Source organism: Molothrus ater, chromosome 5 (genome assembly GCF_012460135.2).
Source record: "Molothrus ater isolate BHLD 08-10-18 breed brown headed cowbird chromosome 5, BPBGC_Mater_1.1, whole genome shotgun sequence".
Classification (NCBI taxonomy): domain Eukaryota; kingdom Metazoa; phylum Chordata; class Aves; order Passeriformes; family Icteridae; genus Molothrus; species Molothrus ater.
The window spans coordinates 43,641,363-43,663,024 of NC_050482.2; the positions used below are offsets into that span (position 1 = coordinate 43,641,363).

General features: G+C 38.1%; 1 protein-coding gene across 1 annotated transcript in view; it reads right to left on the reverse strand.

Annotated features, from left to right (window-relative positions):
* Positions 1-248: 248 nt before the first annotated feature.
* Positions 249-21,662, reverse strand: part of EEA1 (early endosome antigen 1) — a 235,835-nt gene continuing 214,421 nt past the window's right edge. Inside the window, exon 30 of the mRNA XM_054514799.1 lies at positions 249-301. The gene's annotated coding sequence lies outside the window, so the exon portion shown is untranslated. The remainder of the gene's footprint in view (positions 302-21,662) is intronic.

The window sequence follows — 21,662 nt, forward strand, 5'->3', positions numbered from 1 at the left end:
ACTCCAGAAGCAGTGGGAGCCCAGAATGCAGCAGCTCCTGCATCCTGATTTTTGATAGGATATAAGCTTTATGTTCAATGACAAAGATCAGCATATTTTGCACCAAGGAGAATTCAGTTCTAGAGCCAGGATAATTTCTTGCCAGCTACTGTGCTTTATCCAAAACATCCATTGTTTACCACCAAAGTTTCTTCTCTGCTGCGGTTTCCTTGGGATGCCTCCTCTTTCATTCATGAATAAGATCAGTTCTCTGCTCTTTCCTCTTCCTTTTTCTTGTTTTCCTTTCTTTTCCTTTCAGCAACTGTGATATAAAAGAGAGAAGAAAGGTAGATTTAATATTTCAGATAAAAGATATTGCTAGGCTTTTTTAATGTATTTTATCTCAAAATGTAATTGCAGGTGCCAGTCACTTTTTACATGCTTCTGTGGATGTGACAAACAGGCCTTCAATAATAGAGCAAGTTTCAATAGTATTTGAAAGGTACTTTCTTTCTGTACCTGTAAACCTTTAACCTCTTCTATTTCCCCTTTCCTTCATTCTCCTTATATACACTGACATTGCTGGGGGGGTTATTTTTATTTTTTGTTACTGGCCCTATTAACAATGTAGCAGAATGAGATAGTGATGCAGCTCTATAGAATAGAAGAATGTTGTTAGGCTGGTGTCAGGTCAGACTGGACTTTGAGGAAGAATCAAATAGTATCCTTTCGAAATGATTGATGCCTTCTTCAGCTTTAGCTTAATAACTTTGTGTATTCTTATCAACAGCTTTGGGTCTGCTGCAGAGAAATTTCCAGCATAGCTCTTGTCATCCCTGCTGAAGTGGATTGTCAAGATTTTCATTTGGCTTAGGCTAGTGCAGGGCACAGAGATTAAAACTCCTGTCAGCTCCTGCAAGTTCCCTTCAGTGTTTCCAGCCTACAAGTGGAATATGCTGCAAGCAGGCAGAGGTAGTAACATCACTACTCTAAATCTAGTTAAAAATAAATATCCCTGCTTTTAAAATACAAAGATATGACGCAAATCTACATTTAGTTGAGTGAATGTCCCAATTTCATAGGTCTTATAGGGTAGGAAGTACACTGATGCAGAAAAGAAAGTAAAAAAAGCAGTTGCAGAAATGCAGAATTAGGAGTCAAATTCTTGCCAGCACTGTCAGGTCAGAACTCCACCCCAGCTCCAGGACAACCCTTGGTGTGGGTAGCAGAAAGTGACATCATGCTGTAGGGTTTGATTTCATCTCATTTGTTTTCGGACTCATTTGTCAACAACAAAAGACCAAAGTTCAAGCAAAATGCTAGGGTGTCATTTCTTTGGTAAGACTAGTGAGCAAGACTAAAGACACCTCCTGCAGATTAATGACTGGTTGGAACCAGCTAATCACCTCAAACCATTAACCCCAGCTGTTATTAAGCTCTAGGAGCTAAACCAGGTCCTCAATCACTGTGGCTACTATTCTCCCCTCCTACTTACAGACCCATCCCCCAAATTCTTCCCTGAATCCCACTCCAAAAAATCAGCTCAAAATTTCATGTGGGAATTTGTGTTACATGTTTTCAGGAAGATAAAATCCAGCTGCACAGTTAACAAAGTGGTCCATTTTTCACCTATTTCAGAGTAATTTTGATTTCACATCACGTACGTGTCAGTACAAGGTATACTTGTGGCCATTTAAAACCTGACACATTAGTTAACCAGGGCTCACTGGTCTTTCCACAGGTAATTTACTTTATAACATAGCAGGAAACATGAGGAAAAGGACAGAGAAAGGAGCTGAGGGGAAGGGAAGCAGAAAACTGGGAAAAAAATCCTGCAGGAGATAAATCTGACCATTTGGCAGTCAGAAGAGGAACCTATTAAAAAAGTTCATTCTTGATGTATTCTGATAGACTTTTGTTTTGGTTTATTCTATAACCCTATTGTACAGTAGGCAGCCTGTTGTTTGCTCTAATCATCTGTTTCCATGACCTTCACCTTTATTGATTTAGTTTCCTTCTAAGTTTAATGCAGTCTCTGAGATCAAAGCCATTTTTCTCCAGGATGAGTTAGTTAATAGTAGATTTGTTTTAAACAGCAGAAATCATTTGGATTATTAAAAAAAAAAAATTTTGCACAAAAGGTATGTTTCAAGTAAATAAAACCTCTTTACAAGGCTAAGCAATAGAAGGGGGGGGATTCTAGCACATAAACATAGTATTATTTTTAAGGTTTGAAAAAGAGTGAAATAAATCGAAGCAGCATTCTTTATAGTATATTAATTAGTGCTATCAAATACTGCAGGTTTAAAGAATAAGGTACATGGGATTTTATTCTCCATACTCAGATGTTATTTTAATCAGGCCTATAGTTACAACAGGTAAAGAATTTTACGAGGTGAAGTAATTTTCCCCAACAGATATAGTAATTTAACTCAGTATTTTGCAAGTAAAGCTGTAGAAATTATAAATCTAAACCAGAATTTATTGCAAAACTATAATAAACTCATAATTAATAGTAAATAAATACTTTACAATTTATGCTTCTGATGTGATTATAGAGCTGATTTTCTCTTCTTTATTACTGAACTATTATCCTCCTTGGTGATATTTCATTCTCCAATGTCCAACCTTCCATCACACATTTTGATAAGAAAAGCACCCAGCTGCCTCTTGCACACAGCATATTAAACACTGCCAGCTGCCATCCCATAGTCACATATACAGGGATCTGATTCTGCAGCTCCTTTACTTCACTTGAAATCATAATGAATTATCAGAGAAAAACAGAATGAACCAAACCCACTGCAGTAAATGGGAAATCATCTGCTGACCTCGCAGGGCTTTGAACCATTCTCCCCCTGACAGAAGACATTCATTTCCTGCTCTCAGCCTATGCCAGGGCAATACTAAATGTATTGCCCAACTCACCTCTACCACTTGGTAGCAGAAAAAATCAGAGAGCACATGCAGTACAAATTAATATACCTATATTTATTGTAACATACATAAAATACAGAAGGAAAAAAATTATTTAGAGTTATCCTAATTGAAAAAGAAATTTCAGATAAATCTTCTCTAACAATTTTTTGCAAATACTTTTTTGCCATTATTTTTCCATTACCATAGTAAAATTTCTGTTCAAAAAAGAAAAGACTCTCATGAATTAATTATACATTTACCTTATAAATATTTGAACTACATATTGCTTTCTGTTAAAATGGTACAGATTTACTGGAAGAGAAACCAAATGGCAGCTACAGAAAAACACTTCCTGTTGATAACAAAACCTGAGCTCTGCATGCTTACAAATTATCATCTGTTGTTTAGAGCTTCCCCTGTATAGCTTCAGCTGTGTTTTCCCCAACTATTGTTTTGTTTTCATCCATGGGAGTTTTCTAGATTCCTCTGAAATGGAACAATTGGGAAGGAAAAATTATTGAATGTTACTATGGTAACAAACAAAAGAAAAATAAAAAGTAATTTAAGCAGACTAGTGAATCAGGGCCCAGACCAATGCACTGGTGCTTTGTCCACAAGTAAAAGCAATCCAGGGGCCTATTTAAAAGTGTTGAACTCAGAGAACATATTAATAATGTACTCTTTTATTTAGAATTGAGAATTTTTCTCTACTCAGAAGATGTAATGTATTATGTGTGGCAGTAATTAGCACATATATCTTTGTGTAATATATATCCTCCTTGGAGACTATTTTAAGACGACATCAAGGTCACATCGTTGCATGCTCAAAAATCAAAGTTAGATCTAAAAGAAATGAACAGAAAAACAATAACAATTGCATATGAGCTTTTCCCCTCCTCACACACAAAAATAAAAGACTAATTAGTCATTCAAATGCCATTTCTTGCATTTGACAGCAGAAGAGGCCTTCTGGGTTAATGAGACTGATCTTCAGCTATTGCAAGCAACCACACTTGTATAAACAAAGATGTGAAAACACTGGACTCCTTAAAACACCTATGAGTTTTGTAATTATGATCCTGTCAAGAAGCTGTCCCAGAGCTTTAATCTTGTGATGTCTCTAAAACATCTTCCCATCTACATTCAGTTTTATTTGTTGCCAGGTCTTATCTACCTTTTTTCCCAGATCACATACTGTCTTTAGTTTAAAAGACTCCTCTCCCTCTTTGGTGCCTGAAGCACCATCACAAAGTCATACAGAACCTTATTTTCCCTCTTCAATCTTTGTCCTATGAATCCAAATGGGCTTCTTTATTTCCAACATCTACTCTCCTTTCACTTATAGTCCTGTAGACTACAATCCTGTAGTCGTCTTCAGTTGTTCCCATGTAATTCTATTCTCACTGAGCAGCAACAAATTCCAGGTGTGGCTTACTTAAACTCTGTTTAATAGGATTAATGAGTCTTTGACATCATTAGGAATAATCCTCTGATACATTGTGGAAAACATCATCATACTATCCTTCTCTTAGGCTCTGTACCAATTCGTGTGTGTTTGAAAACACCATGCTAAACCATGTTAAAAAAGAGTATGACAGCATTATATCTATTCATGTAAATTAGAACTGAGACTTTTAATTTAAGTGGCTTTCACCTCTTCCCTTTACAGGACAGTATATTTTATCAAAATATCTCTACCACGTCAAATGACCTTTGTGAAACCCAATGTTTACTAGCCATCAAAAGTCCTTTTTTATCCTACAATCAGAAACACAAAAGAGAAGGCGTTTCTTAATTTAACATGATGGTCACAATATTGAACCCTTACAAAGATCAAAACAAATCAAATGAAAATATTTGATTCTAATTTTCAGATGCTTTGTTCAGTATATATTCCATATGTGATACTCGTGTCCATATGTGAATGATGATTTAGTCATTCTCAAACCCTCCTGTCTGTAGGAAACTCCCTGAGAAACAAGAGGACAGAAGAAACAGAAGAGAAAAAGAGGTTCTTTTGATGGTAAGAGCTCGTTAGAAGAGATAGTGGCAGACTTTTGAATAGCTCAGCTATTTCCATCATCTTACTTGCAAAGAAAGCAAGCAAATAAAGCCTTGGGAATAGTGGTCTATAAACACCTTGCTCTAAAAGTAATTGAAAACCTCGATTGCTATGATACTTCAGTCTCAGGGGAAAGAAACTGAAATGCTTTCAGCACAGTTTTGGAAGCCCTTTTTCCTTATTCATTGCAGGAAAGAGTCATAAGTACTTTATCTTTGTGTTGCACATAATTATAAAGCAGGTGAAACACAAGCTACAACAGTGGGGTTTAGAAATGAAGAGTAAATTTGATAGATTTTTCACCACAAAAGCAAAATCTTTGAATCAAGCGTACATTTACATCCCTGCAATCATAGGCACTTTGATAGGGATTTATTCTATGAATGTGCTCAGCACTTTGGCTGATACATTTCTCTTTCAGAGCTGCAATTTTAGAGTTGTGCTAAAGCTACAGAGTAAAGTATGGCCATTGACCAGGCTTTGGTTTAAACCACAGAGCAGTAGCTCAATGTCACCTTGAAATAACACAGGGCTATGTGGGATAATGGATCTGTATATTTGCAGTTTAGAGTTCATGTGGGTGTGAAGCTAATGGCATTAGCACAACTGGGCAAGGCATCAGCAAGTGAGTTGTAAGCTTTCCTTGCCTCAGTCAGGGTCTGTTTCACCCCTATTACTGCAGGCCAGGGCAGAGACTTCCAGATGAGTCACTGCTGTGACAAGAGTTTCTAATGATCAACAGAGAGAAAAAGACAAAGCCAAACTCATTGTCTCATGTTTTCCCAACTAGAATTTGGTTGCAGGTGTCTAGAGAGGAGTCTAAATGAATAATAGCAAAGCATTTCTTGGCTATAGGAAATAAAAGCTCAAAACCACAAACTATTACATCTCCGTATCTCCACTATGACATGATTAAACAGATATAATAACTTTTTTTTAATCAGTGTCCTAACTAAAAAAGAACATTACAAATCAATGAAAGTCACAAATATCAGCTCAAAGATGGGTCCAGTACCAGATCAAATAACACACTGGCACAGAGCTCTCAGCAGAGGTGAACGTGTTTATCCCAGCAGAAGAGTTAACATATGAATACCAGAGCTGGCACAGCTCACAAATGATGAGAATAAAAAGCCAAGGAGCTGCTCTGCCAGCCCAACCTGAGAAAGCCACAGAGACAGCGGAGGAAGAACTGATGGGGCATTATGAAGGAGGTGCACAGCAGCTCACAGCAGTTCCCTGTGCCAGAGTGTGCTCCTGGCAGCAGCTAGCTCTGAGCACGGAGGAGCAGGGCTGTTGGTACTCTGTGCAAACACCCACCCTACTGACTAATCAATAACGCCCTAAGGATGTAGGTAGTGCATCTTCAAAGACACCCTTGTGACTTTTCCACCTGTTTCTGAATTTAAGAGCTCGTAGGACACGTGCTGACTCTCCTGTGCTGCTACTCCAGCCTACAAATAATAAGAAAAACCCTATTGCAATGTTTCATGATGACTTCAATGCTCTATTATTAGGAAGAGATGACTTTTCAAGGCTGAACTCAAAACCTTTTTCAAAAAAGGCAGTTCTTTAATTTGCCATCTAAATCCCTCCTAAAGCTAGGAAAAAATCTGGCTATTGGATGATTAGTGTTTTGAATATGCAAAATTATAAAATTCTTCCACATCTACCAAGGGAGACAATTAAAGGAAGGCTAATTTAATTTTTTTGTTTTATTTTGTTTTCTTTTGTCATCTGCTAATGAGCCTTGAACAGATTAATACAGAATCATACAGAATAGTCCTGGGGTTACATTGATATATTACTTTGAATCTGAATGCAGTCTTAGTCACATTTACCCTATACTTGTTTGCACTGCAGTATTTACCACAGAAATAGGATTGTAATTCAACTCAGACCTGCTTAATCTGTGTTGCTTATCCATATGTCTGGCAAGTTGAGAGTCTTAAGTGGTAACTAATCTAAACAACATATGTATCACTGATTTGCTCATCTAATTTTATATTAATGCAAGTGGAAAATGACCTTAGCACGTGTGTCCGATGAAGCAGGATCGATAAGTACTGTGTAAAAATCTAGAGCTAAGTTGTCTTAATTGATCTAATTTGTTGGGTCTTCTCATTGTTTAATACTTGGACTCCATCAATGAAAAAGCCTGGGTTTGTGTATATCAATAGATAGATAGATAGATAGATAGATAGATAGATAGATAGATAGATAGATAGATAATAGATAGAGGGAGGAGAGAGAGAGAGAGAGAGAGAAAGAGAGAGAGAGAGTGTTCTATAGGGAGATGTAAAAAGCATTAATTAAATTATGTAAGGGATACAACAAAATTCTACAGCTTCATAATTTAGTTATAATATTGAAGACGGCTTTTCAAACATGAAAAAAGAAACCCTTAGTCAATCATAGATGTGCACTCAGCAAGAAAATGCTCTTGATCTGAGGAATGGCACACACTGAGTCTTTCCTCCTGTAGCATGGGCAGCTAAATACTAATCTATTCCCATAGAGATGAAAACTGAGGATGAAGGGCAAAGCTAATCCTGCCTAGATTTTGACCTATGGCTGTAGGAAGAATAGTCACGTTAGACAGGAAAAGCAAATACTACTATTCAGTATAGGTTTTTTTCTGTGTTCATGTGCAAAATCTTTTTTCACCCTGAATAAAATGCTTATTCAGCTCTTTGCCCCTGAAATTTTCCCCCTTTCCCCACACCTATTCTTTGTACATACTTCAGATTAGTGGTTCTCAGTTTTATCTAGCCTAGGCATAAATCTGTTTTCTGAGGGTAGCATGTCTGGTATTCACAAGGAAACATTCTGGTCTTTCAAAATTCAAAGAGCATCTTTCTCCGTAAGTGCAGTATTTGGAGTATGTACTTATTTTTTTAAATTTCTTTACACCCAAAGCATGAAACAGTTACATTCTATTCCTATTACCCAGTTTTCTTATACCTACTCTATGCTACATCAATACTATTGTTTTAAGACCAAGGTGTGAACAGAGAGGAGGATTCAAGAACTTGTTCCATATTTCAGGTTATAAATATAATCATTGAATCATTTAGGTTGCAAAAGAGCTCTAAGATCATCAAGTCCAGCTCTAACCCCAGCAGCACCATGTTCACCACTAAGCCATGTCCCTAAGTGTCACATCAACACTTTCTTGAAGACCTCCAGAGGTGATGACCATTTCCCTGGGCAGCCTGTTCTAGGGCTTGGGAACTCTTTTGGTGAAGAATATCTCAATATCCAACCTGAAAATCTCCCCAGGCCATTTGAGGCCATTTCCTCTTGTCCTCTCACTTGTTACTGGGGAGAAGAGGTGGACCTCCACCTGTCTACAATCTCCTTTCAGGTAATTGTAGAAGTGTCCCCTCAACTTCCTTTCCTCCAGGCTAAACCCCAGCTCCCTCAGCTAATACAGATCTACAGCTGATTTTTGTGATGCACAGACAGGCACTTTTCTCTACCACTTTCCATACAGTCCTCCCCTCCCTATCCAGTCTTTCTTGATAAAAAGACTGACTCCAGAACTAATTTAGAGAGGAATATGGACCTGCTGCTTTCGTAACGCAGTGGACCTACTTACATTTAATGTGATGAATCTCAGGATGCAGAAACATACACTGGAGTGCTAACCTTCACTGCCCAAAATCCATCACTTCCGAGTTCATTTATCAGTAGAGGTAGAACCAATTAAGCACTTTCACTGCTTCTTCTGCCTTGTTACAAGAATCTGGAAACATGGGTCAGATCTAGAAACATGGGTCAGATGCCCAAACCTTAGTGTTGCTATTTGTTTTTCTGAAGGCTCAGAGGGATGTTTTAGGGAGCTGGTAGCTACCTGCTGGAAAGTGCCCAAGTGACAACACAGTACAATCTTACTTCAGTGAGAACCTCAGCTGCCCACAGCTCTACCTCCCAAATCCTTGTAGTCAGCCAAAGATGCAAGATGCTGTTAAGGCAGAGAATAAATACAAAGCTGTTCCAGGCAAAGCCACAACAGATTAGAGTGAGTTATAGAGTGTTTTCTAATGTAAATCCTTCATATTTTTAACCCTACATTCTTGCAAAGCCTTCTTCATTTCGTCTCAAGCTTTATGGAAAAAAATAGAATCAGATCTGTGAAATTCAGACAGTTTTTCTTGGTTAGCTACAAATGAAGGATGAGCCAAAATCAGGCATGAAATTAAAAACTGTTCTCTCAGTGATAAGGAACACTGTCAGAGGCCTTGGATGAAATACTTGACCTAACAGCCTTTCCATCTCTAATGTCATTGATTAAAGTGATCATTAGCAATTTTCTTAATTATGCATAATATTTCTGGTTATCTGGATATCTTGCTTTGTCTACATCAAGTTCTTGCAGATCAATTTCATCTTTTCTTGGTTTATTGCTAGGTTTTAATATAAAAGATTAAAGATATAATTACCTCCATTGCATGTCTGTAGACATCAGGCTCCAAATTTGCCTTCAATCCACATGAAAAGAACTTTAATATTTTATAGTATTCCCAGCTTCAATTTCCCCAATAATTTAACTCAAAAACATCAACATAGCATTTGAAAAGAAACATTAATATAAGTAATAAATTATTGGCAAGTGCAGAGGATGAGAGAAATGATCACATTAGGTTTTTCTAACCACAATAATCTGAAAGGATGTACATGTACAGCCCATAAATGTCCCTTATACACTTATTGGTCAGGGAAGACAAGGCTGAACCACTGTGGCTACCAAGATAAGGGAAACAGTGTGGTGCAGAGATCCCCAAGCCAACAGCAACCTGAGCCCCTTGGCTCACACACAATGGCCACGGATATTCCAGGTTATTGCTCTTCCTACAGACTGCAAGCCTCAAGCCAAAGCTGCACTGCCTCAGTGGCAAGAGTTTCTCCAGCCCCTTGTTTGTGCTGTGTGCTCTCTCCCAAAGTTGCAAGGACAGGTTGGACAGAGGATGTGAAGGAAGGAAGGAAGGAAGGAAGGAAGGAAGGAAGGAAGGAAGGAAGGAAGGACAACTAACTAGGGCCAAGCATTAAGGAGCAGTCTGTCCTAAAGAACAGATAAAATTAACAGCACTCTTTTAATAAACTAATAAATGAATAAAATTCATAAATTAACGTGTAGTGTGGGAAAGTTTGCTGTACCAAATTGATAAATATCTGTGGGCTTAACAAACTTTTGCAGTAATGCCACCCTTTGTCAGCCTTGGTATTTGCCTAGAAAAAGTATGGGATTTTGTCTGACCTACCTACTCAGATAAACTCAATTTTAGATATGTTTCAGTATTCAATTCTCTATAGTCCTCAAAATCCCCACATGGCATGGATGCCCTGTGCTATGCTTGTTTTACCTAGAACAGCTGGTCCCTGCTGGGTGGGGATATTCTCTCTAAGCTGGAGCTGACACTGAGCCACATTGCTCTTAAAATTAAGCAGCAGATACATGCCATCAGCCTGCTGCCTAACACTCTTTGCTGAGCTTTGGTGATTCCTTTAGGGACAGTTATATTCAGTGGTGGACACAGTGATGCCTTAAATGGGTGTTTCTTGGACATTTCTTTGCTCTTATCTCACTGTTAAGGAACAACACTAGCTGTTAGTCCCAATTTCATCAGCAGATAAACAAGTCATCTTCCCAAGATTTTGTCAAATGTTGACAAGTATGTATGTTGGTACTTGCCTTCAGTGGGGAGGCTGAGATGATGTACAACCAACTTTTTACTTCACTTCACTGGCCAGAACCACTTCAGTTTTGTCCAGATATTTTTCACCAAAATCTTGCATAACCATTTTCACCCTGTCATTTTACAGTTGTGAAGACATTGTTTTTAGCAAAATGCCTTCTCCATTCTCCTGGCAGCTACAATATGACATTGTTTTGTCCTGGATCATAAAAAATGACCATATTTTGTCCTATGAACTTGTCATTTTGAGCTGAAATTTAGTTGATGCTTTGAGCAATATTATGAAAATATTAAACAGAACAGTGAAGGGTGTGATTTCTGTTTCATGGTATTGCTCCCCTCTGAATATACTGCTACTGTACCTGCAGTGGAAAAGGACTTGTCACATTGTTAGTAAGGAAATAAGTGACGTGAAGTTTAATAAAAAGATTTAAAAGTGTTTCTGGGTAAATATTTTGGATTTTTTCTGATTTCACCACATGTCAGGAATTTCAAAATAATTTTCTAAGGAAGGATCTCCTAGCTCCTCTCTTCACACAGTAAAACTTGACATCGTACTGTTCCACCAATACATTAAATTTGCAGAAGAAAAGGATAAATCTTCCCAGAAAAATTTCGAAAGTCTATTTGCAGAATGGTATTACCTTATACAGCAGATGTGAAAGTGAGAAAGATTTTGTCTGAGGATTCCTCTCCCTCCTCTTTTTGCAAGTGTAAGGCCTGTGCTAAGCAAAATACACTAAGAACCTTGAGTTAAAGAAATGTGTGACACTTCTTATGATTGAAGGTCCTAAGTGCTTCAAGACTGGGATCTTAGAAGAAGAACTTTGGGGAATACCTTATTAACTTAACGTATCAGTATTTTCTGCTTGATCTGCAGGGGTTTGTACTTTCTTGGTTTGGGTTGGGTTTTTTATTTTGTTTTCCCATTTTCTGTTGCTAATATTGATGATAAATGTAGTTGATAATAAGGGAAATGGATGATAATATAATTAAAACTAGAAATGCTGCAAAAATGACAGCTATAGCAAGCACTGTTTAAATGTACTTGTCATGCTGAAATTGTCTATATTCCTTTCTTTTAAACTGGTATTAAAAAGTACTAAATCATTCCATTCACTCCATCATGAAGCAGGAATTGGATATGACAAAGCAGATGAAAGTGAAAAACTATCTTGCCACTCCTGAGTTAACCTCTCATAGAAATAAATGGGTGCATTCTCATGTTCAACAAAAAGGAAGGTAATGGACAAGCAAAAAACATTTCTTTTTCATTGGGCTTCTTGCCATCAAAGCCTAAGTTTCTTGTAAAAGAATAACAAAAGTAGAGATACCTGAGGGAGAAAATGGCAATCTCCCAGCATACTCAATATGTTTCTACACTAACAACCTCCCTACAAGCTGCTCTGCACTGGCACCACTCTGCTCACAAACAGCCTGGAAGGTGCTGCTCATGCAGAAGTCTAACATGGTGGAGACAAAGTTTATGTTTCCCTTATCCTGGCCCACACAATCCTGGATGAGGTAAATCAATGGATAAGGATATTTTTCTCCTCTCTTCAGAGAAAAAAAACATAATAACATTTTTATCACTAGCCTACTTTGTAAGACACCCCTGAAATCCATGACCTGTTTTTTTCAATAGTTTATTTGGACCTGAGCCCCATCAGTTACCTGTATTCAAACATTTTTTGGGTTATTTGCCACTGAATCAAACATGTTAGTCAACATAGCTGATCAACTCAGATTTCAGAAGGTAATGTCTTTCAGAAAGTGTCAGCTGTTGAGTCATAGATATGGTGCAAGAGGCCAGATTAGCATTGCTCACCTCAACAAATGTGCCAGTCAAAATGTGTGTTTTAGTCACATCACAATCATTTAGCCACTGAGTGGCTTTGATAACCAATTATCTGCCTTTTTATGGTGTCTGAACTTGAAGGAAATAGCAAACAATCAAACTTCTAAGTAAAAAGCGCAGTTCTATGAAACAAAAAAAGAAAATAAGCCAATTATTAAATGCTACTGTGTTCTACTGAAGTGTTGCTAAGTCTCCTTCTCAATCTGTTCTGAAACACACTAATCACATTTATCTCCACAATCTACCAGGTATTTCCTTAGTGATATTGCATTTTTATTACTATTTATAACTGTAACCTCTGGAAATGTTCCTAAGAACAAACCTAATTCCTCATTAATAACAACAAAAAAGGCAGATTACTTTTCAAGGCTTTATTCATGCTATTTTTGGATTTACTGGTACTTTAAATGCATATCTGCATTTAACAATCCAGTTTCTACACACATACAGCTATGCAGTAGAAGAGGGAAGCTGTGACATTGCATCAGCTTGTTTGCTAAGAAGCAAAAATATCCAGGGACTTAAATGGGAAAGAAACCTATGACAGCCAGAGCAACAGCTCCCTGCCTCCCTCACTTCAGCAGCACTGCAACACCTGAGATTGAGCTGCCTTTGGGTGAGCCTGTGCTTTAAGACTATCAGGAAAAAACCTCAGAAACTAAATGCACTCAGCTCTAAAAGAAATTTAGAGATCTACTTGGCTATTTCAGAGTGGCACACGCCACTCTCTGCTCAATTTAGTGGAGCCCCCCTACAAAAAGACAGGCTGGGAGATCTGCCAAGTGAGGCTTCAAGACAGAGCTATTATTATGAAAGAAACCAGAAAAGCATCGTCATAAAAGGGATTCAAATTTTTCTTATCCATAGTTCACTACTCACATATCACAAGTAGATTTCACAAATTATCTTTTACAGAAAACAAAGTCAGTAAGATATTTTCTGAGCTTTTCAGACTAAAGGTTTTATACATTAGAAATGCATACTTTCAGATAATTCAGCACTTCTATTTCCTTCCTCAGCTGTTTTTCTCTTGATGCTCTGTTCTTTAGCCACATGTAGCCTAATGTGGGCTTTGTCTGCAAGGATACATCACATTAGAACTGATCAAATCTGTTCTGGAAGACACAATTCTCCACAAAAAGGCAGGAGCACCAAGACAAGGAAACCTCTCAAAATTTAACAGTTTCTTTCCATGAACCCATGAAATCATAACTTAAACAGATGATGGATCAAAATTTAAATTAGTAAAAACACCATATATGGAGCCTCATTGATAGTGGGTATTGGAGAAATGTAGATGTTTATAATAAGATAAGTGTTTAAAAGTGTTTCTGAATCAAGGGGATGCCTGGGAGTGGGCTTAAAAATAAGTGAAATTGCTGTTTTATCAAAAACAGGAAAAAAAAACAAGATTAGGCAGCTACCAAACCTAAACTGTATTAGAAGAAATGCTGTCTGGTTAACATACACTTCAGAGTTCACTGAAGGAACTGGCTGCAGCCTATTGCTCTTCATCAATTGTTTTACATTTACATATGGATTTGATTGAAGAAATTCCTAATTTCCTGTAATTTTGGAAAAACCTTGTATTGCAAAGGGTTGTCATCTTGATGGGAGGATATGATGCATTATATGTTTTCCTTCTTACCCCATCACTATGATCTCAGGTCAAGTACACAAGCATCTAAGATGATCTCTAGGCTTCCCTGTATCCAAGTCTTCCAACCATTGGGCTCTCAGCTGTCCTATTTCCCAAAAAACAGGACAATTGCTATCCCTTTTACATTCATGTCATCTCAAAAATGCCTCCATACTTTTGTCACACTGTGCTCCATGTTTTCATAACCCTTGTCCTATTCAGTAGCAATTTCATACTTCCTGACCTGCCTTCCTTGTTAGTGCAGCCAAGATGCCGCCTTGACTCTGCCTGGCTTCTGTTTCCAGTCTACCCAGGTGACTCACCCTAATCCACAATCTTTTCCTTGGAAATCAGCGCAATGGCTTAATTCCTGTGGCATCACATACAGAATTATTGCTTTCAAGCCACCATAGCATTTATGTTACCTACTGACATTTCCATCCTGAAACCCCTAACTTGCCCATTCCTTTCATACACCTTTCAGACCATTCTTCCACAAATCCTGTGCTGGCAAAGGTGTGCTTGAAATGAGACCTCAGTTCTGTGGCCAAGTCTGCTCCTTCTGTTCAGGTCTCATCATAGAACCCATTCCTTTCAACTGTGTCATTATTCCTTCACCTCCATTTCTGCACTGTTTCATATTTATCTCATTAGATATTCAGTAGGTTTCTTTTTAAAAATAAAGAATGCAAAATAAAAATTAGATTGCTTTGCAGAATCAGACTAATACATCAGTAAAATTTCTCAAAAAGTCCTGTAGAAGTTCTACCATTCCTTGGTCAACAGAGGTAATAATCTCTTCAGCACAAGAGCTTGTTCTTTTATTATATTATACTATACTAGTAGAATATATATAATATATATATCAATCTACAGTGTATATTTATCTATTTATGTATTATATATAATATATATTATATATTATTTCTATATTATTATATATATTTATCATTCTATAGCAAAGAGCCTTAGTGTCACTATAAATGTCAATTAACAGCATTATAATACAGATATGATAGATATCAGAAGAAGCAAAAGATGAAGCCCAAGTAGTGGCCTGAGATTCAGGGGCTTTCAAATTAATTAAGGTTCTACCTGTGTGTAAAACCATGGATGTGCCCAGATAAATGATTTATGTTTCTGTGTCTCTCTGTGGTAGAACAATACTGAGTTTCCCCAGCATCCCTGTTCTGCCATCTCTACCATTAGCACTGTAAACTACTCAGGGCAGAGTGCCCCTCACTGCACATAAGATGCCAGCAGCAAAGAAACTCCAAATTATTCTGGGCTCCTGGGCTTTAACATATTATAAATGTTTCATTAAGAGTTTACTAGTAATATAGCAGTTACTGGTAATGCTGAAAAATGCTTTTCTTTCTTTTTTTCCTTTCTCACAGACATAGGCACACACACCCCATTCACACAGGCTTTCTTTGGCTGCTATCACCACCACACACTGACCTTTGAAATATGGAAATAAAAGTGCTCAGAAATAAAGCTGGCAGCAGCAGCAGCCCGACTGTCGTCATTTAAAATCCGAAACAAGTGGGGCCATAGTTTGCAAGCTGTCTTCATAATTACTTGAAGCAGTTGTCACTCTGGCTCTAGTTTGTTCATTACACCCCAAACAAACAGCTGATATTTGTTAAAGCACATAAGCCACTCTGTTGAGGCAGGGTTCTTTATTGTGAGGAACCCTGCAGCTGCGAGTCACATGCAGTTCATAGTATTTCCTGATTTCCTTTGCTTTATTTGCTTCCCTGCCTTCCCTTTACAGCAATGTCTTTTTTACCAGAGAGAGGGAGAGTTAAAAAAGAAACACAATAAGGTAAACATTAACTGACATAAAGCTTGATAGGCTTAAGGTTTATGACCGAAATCTGGTTCCCATTAAACAAATACTTTTGCTGTCGTAAAGAATGTTTAGCAATAAGAAAGTCATGGGTGGAATTTGAGACTTCTGCACTCCAATGAAACAACTGCCACTTGGAGTTCAGCACCTTCCCTCTGCAGTTGCCTGAAAGGGAAGCAAATGGATGGCATCAATCTGAGCAGAATTGGGTGATTTTGGTGAACTTCCTTTCATTGCTGCTTTGCATCCTGAAAATGGAGGCTGTGGCTATTGCTCTGTGAGAGTTTTACACTCAACTGGCTGATGGTTGTGATCTTCTCTGCTGAGCTACTGGGTGAAAGATTCCCTTTCAGTCTGCACTTGGCAGGTCTCCATGGCTGCTGGTGGAGATGAAGGAATGGAGAAGGTGTGTAGAAAGCAGAACTGGTTTCCCCTGTGCTGTATGAAGGAAAAAATCCTGTCTGATAAGACTGTTTTTGGACTTACTCTGGCAACATGAGCTTGAAAGAATAAAAACAATAAATGTGCTCCAGTTGGCCAAGGAAGCTGACAGTGTTGTACAAGACTAAAGTTAAAATAAGCTCTAGATGTGTGAACAGACATCTCAACCTGGTCATCTTCAAAGCAACAGTCACTGAAAGAAATAATAAAATTTCTTTTAAAGTAGAGAAGAAAAACCAAAAAAATTAAAGATTTTAAAGGTCACATTTTGATATCACCTCTTAATCCTTTCTCATTACTTTCAGAGATTTTTTTATATGCAAAAGCCCTTTTTGGTAGTCTTTAAGATTATATGAAAGATGTTATTGGTTGTCCTTGTTGGAGGGGCAGAATAACTGAGATGTTGTTACTGCAACACTTTAAAATGTGCATAAAACAGTCAAGGTAAGAAAATACCTGTAAAGGGAGAAAATGTGATTTATTCCTTTCCTGTTGAGTTGTAGGTCCAAGCTCATTGGTGTGGAAGCACAAGTCCAGCACATAGTCTGGTCTGACATCTGTGCATCCAGCAAATATGTAGCAATGCTGAGCTATTTGGGATAATGCTTTATCTACACAGACAAAAGATACATTCCTAGACTGCTAATCAATCTTTCCATTAAACATGAGACAAGGAGAAAGAAAGAAGGAAAGTGAGAGGCAGTGCAGGTGGTCTTGTAGGTAGGGTTGGTAAAGTCTTGTATTATCTAAGAACTTTGAGCAGGCCAGGGAAGGAGGTAAAGGTTCATGAGCTCTTCTCACAGGAAAGGGGTGAAAAAAGTAAAGCTCAGTGGAGTAAAACTGGGCAGGAGGTGGTGCACATTGCATGAAATTTTCCATTTAGTCACTTCCAGTCTTCTAAAAATCTATAAATATGCAGTATGTGGAACAAGTTAGCTTTTCATTATTCACAATTTAGGCCTTTAATTTCTCATTATCTTTCCTACATAGTGGCATATATAGCTTGCTCTGGACAGAGCTTACTTTGTCTTTCTGCTCTTGTTTGAGTCTGACTTTTATACTTTGCATGTTAGGGGTCAAGTTAGATCTCTTTGTTTTGACAAGCACTGGAAAAACCAAGGGTTGGGAAAAAGGGAATGAACAATCCATAATCCCAGCCTAGAGTATTTGCCACACATGCAATATAGTATTTGCTAAGTGTAGATATGTCTGCAATACATCCTTAAGAAGGAGCTAGGAGAGCTTCCCAGGTGACAGCTCTCAGCTCTGGTAGGCATCCTGGCCACTCCCTTACTCCACACTGAGATAAATGCCAAGGTGTGAAATCCCATCCTTCCCTGCTTGCATTTTTGGGCAAAAGAAAGGGGAATCATGAGGCAAGAAAGGAAATTTCAAAGTATACAATCAATCCCCAGTCTACAGTGTTAGGAACAGGACTGCAGGGAGTATCTGTGCCTTCCTGCTCTGCAGACTTGTCTCTGATGGCACCAAGCCAGCGCTGCAGTGGGTTATCTGCCAGTACAGTCAAATTCCTTATGTCCTGATGTCAATTTTCTGTAATTCTGCTCAACTAAAAGACTTTTTCCCCATTTCTACATAAGTTAAACAGTGCCCAACACTAACCACACTGCAAGGATGCAGAAATAGCAAGCACATCATGGGTTAAACTTGAAAAGCTATTTTATTTGTTTAACAATTCCATCCCAAGTAACAGTTAATTGTTTGTGGGAAGGGTGAGGTAGAAACATGATGCTCCAGTAGATAACCCAAGCTGAGTAATTTATTTCAAGGCATGAGCTTCCACTTGCATCCATCCTGTGCTTCCTGGTTTTCTTATGTGCATAAATAAAGCAAGTTTCATTGGAGCTTTGGCAAGCCTGCCAAATATTTCCAGCAGAAGATTTTCAAATTATTTTCCTTAGCAGCTCTGCCAGTAAGTGCAGTCACTGAAAAGACAGCAGAATGTTTGTAAGAAAAGGGTGACAGCAGAGTAGCAATTTCCTAATATCCTTCTCCAGACATGCCCTCCAATGACCAGAAAATTTTTTATGCTGGGAAATTTTAAAAGCAGGGGTACAGCTGATCAAGATCAAGGGGGACATGGCTGTGTAAAGGGCTGCCAGAAGAGAGAGGCACTGGGCATAGAACTGATGACCAAGCTGAATCTTCTATAGAAAGTTTAAGATTTATTGATTGAAAGACTGAAGCAGTACTATAATGATATAGAAATACATGTTAAAATATAGTGTTAAGCATTTTGAAAGCTCTATGTCTCAACTGGGAAGCAATGTTTCTAGAAAAAAGCCATCAAATTTATTTCCTTTCAGTAGGTGTTTCTTTTGTCTCACTAATTAAACTGTCTGCTCATACTGAGACAAACTCCATAAAGCTGTTTCTACCTCTAGGTGGACTAAGGGCAGTCAAAAGCCAAAGGAAAAAGCATCTTAATAAAGCAATACTGCAACCAGTGTGTATTGAACCCTTAATATCAATTTTATACCTGTATTAAATATGTTTTAGAAGGTGAAGTTTGAAAAGCAAGTATCTAACAGGGAATTCTTTTTGTTTCCCCCTTTTCTCATTTTCTCTCTGTTTCCTGAATATATTGTATTATTTAAACACCTTACAAGACAGACAGTGTTGTCCCTCAATTTAAATTCTGGCAAAAGAGCATTAGAAAAAGTGACAAGACTATCATTTAAATGAAAGGGTCACACTAGTGGTCTGTTACTTCATTTTCATGACAAAGATTGCATATGACATTTAATACCCAACATCTTTCAAGAAATATAGTGAAGTGCTCCACCATTTTGACCTTTTCTTGGGTATTTATTTCTGATTGGCTCATCCATCCCCCTCTTTCCCAGGCATTATGGCCCTATCAATCAAGGAAATAGAGATTACAGTCCACTCTGAAACAATGCATGTTTAAAGGAGGAACCATTGGGCCCCGCATCTTCTTCAGCTTAAGGTTGTTATAAATAGGTCACTGGAAATTGTTTCCTTTTAATTATTCTTCTCCAGCCTATTGCAACAAATGGTACAATTATATAAATAATAAAGTCTTCAGGATTGGCAGAGATACTGTGTCCACAGCACCTAACAGCATCCCTAGGCAACGGCTTTGCATGAGGAATGGATTTGGCACCACTAAACCAAGAATGCTCACTGAGGGGCAGCAGCTTTTGTTCATTTCAGATCAACCTTTGTGCTACAGCAGATTGCTTTCTCTTTTGTTCTCACTCCCTTTTCTGCCCCCTCTGTGGGTACTTTTGGGGGAGGGCAGGCAAAATTGAAATAACATTTTGAAAATATCCACCTGTAAAAAGTATTAATTAGTAACACCTAGTTCTTTGGTGGCAGTTTTCAACTGGAGATCCAAAGAACTTCGCAAAAGTGGGAAGGGGTGTTTTTAGGAATTCCTTGTGTTTGATCCAGAGCCCACTGTGGAGCCAAGAGTGGAACACAATGTTCCCCATTTCCCATGCTGAGAGCTACTCCCTAGGAACCAAAATCATGACTGAAATTGCACTGATAAAAACATGCATTTGGGTTTCTAGGAAGGTAACAGGAAACAATGAGGAACACCAGAGAGGACCACCTGCTTCTCCTTTATTCACTGTTGCTGTATTTCCTCACAAAAGAAACAGTGTGTTGTAAACTGCAATTCACAGCAATGACAAATAGATCAAGGGGTTTGTGATCACTAGTGACTGGCATCAGCTCTGAACTGTGCTCTTTGGTGACCAAATTCTCAGCCATGACACTGAAGATATAGTGAAGTACCATTGAGGCTACCAGCAGACAGTGCTCTGTTCAAGCAGCTCAGCAAACAAATAGGATTACATTCATACAGAGGAGGAAAGGAGCATAAAATAGGAAATGGACAAATAAGAATTTCGGGGAAAGGATTTTCAGAAATTCACATACAGCTATAAAGAGAGCCTGACTGAAAAATGTCAATCTTAAATAGGGGAAAAAAAGGAAACGCCAGGTTTTTCATCATTGCCTATGCAGAGTGAGCAGCATGTACACTTCATGGATACAGCCCTGCAGTGAGGGCTGCATTTGGTCTTAGGTGTAGTCATGCAGGACATGCTGGACTCAGCACACAGTGGGTTGTGAGGAAGCACAGTAAGGTGCTTGAGCAGAGTCTGGTGCTGCATGGGAAGCAGCCACAGCTGCAACGAGGCAGTACCAGGTGAGGGAAGGGAGAGCTCTCTTCTGCTCTCCTCAGTTGCTCAGTCTTTGCCAGCATGAGAGTCATTGGCTCTTCCAAAAAATGCCAACACTGTTTATTGTGACTTCGCTAGCACAAGAGTCATTGGCTCTTCCAGAAAATGCCAACACTGTTTATTGTGACTTCTTTCCAGCTGAGCTAGGGTGAAAGTTCTCTAAGAATTACTCTTAAAACTTGAACTTTACTAGAAATCTTGTTCTTCAAAACCAATCTCTTTCTGGGAACCTGTTAGCTTGGATTTCATTTTCAGCAGGAAAAATGTTTAGAGTTAAAATTGTTGAGGGTTCAAGAGTTTCAAGAGTTCAACAGTTAAAATACTCTGCATAGGGCACTCAGGTGAGACTTTGGAGGTTTTAGCTCAAGCATGTTAGCCTTACTCCAAAAATAGAATCTTTAACTTAAATTATGGAGTACAGGCTAATCCTTGCTGATGTGTTGTCCTCCCCTATCCTTCTCCACCAAAAAAAATAAACAGCCATAGCCCAAAAAGTCCAACCCAAAAATATTGATTCAAGATAATTATATGCCTTATTCTCCATTTGTTTCAGTGCTACCATGTGGCTGATTTTGCTGCTGGATTTCCATGGCAATTAAGGGAACCTTTTTGGGCACATTTCATGTTCTGGTTGCTTGCTCACTTCTCAAGTTGATGGCAAATATCATCTGAAGTTCCAAAAATAATCACAGCCTTCAACACTCAATATTTTTTGTCCTTTCTCTTTCTGATTTACATCCAAGAGCTATCTTTTTATTAATATAATGCTTACTGTTCCCCAGGTAATAATATCTTAGCCCCTTCAAAAATAAAAAATTATTCAGAAGAGATGTTAAAACTTTTCTTGACCTTAGAAACGGCCTGTCCTTTTCTTTTTCCATTAAAATACTGTTCAAGAGATGATTTAACTTTGTTTCCTGAGGAGTATTCATTTTTTTCATTGTTGCTTTTATATTTTGTGTGTTTCTGTTTGGTTGA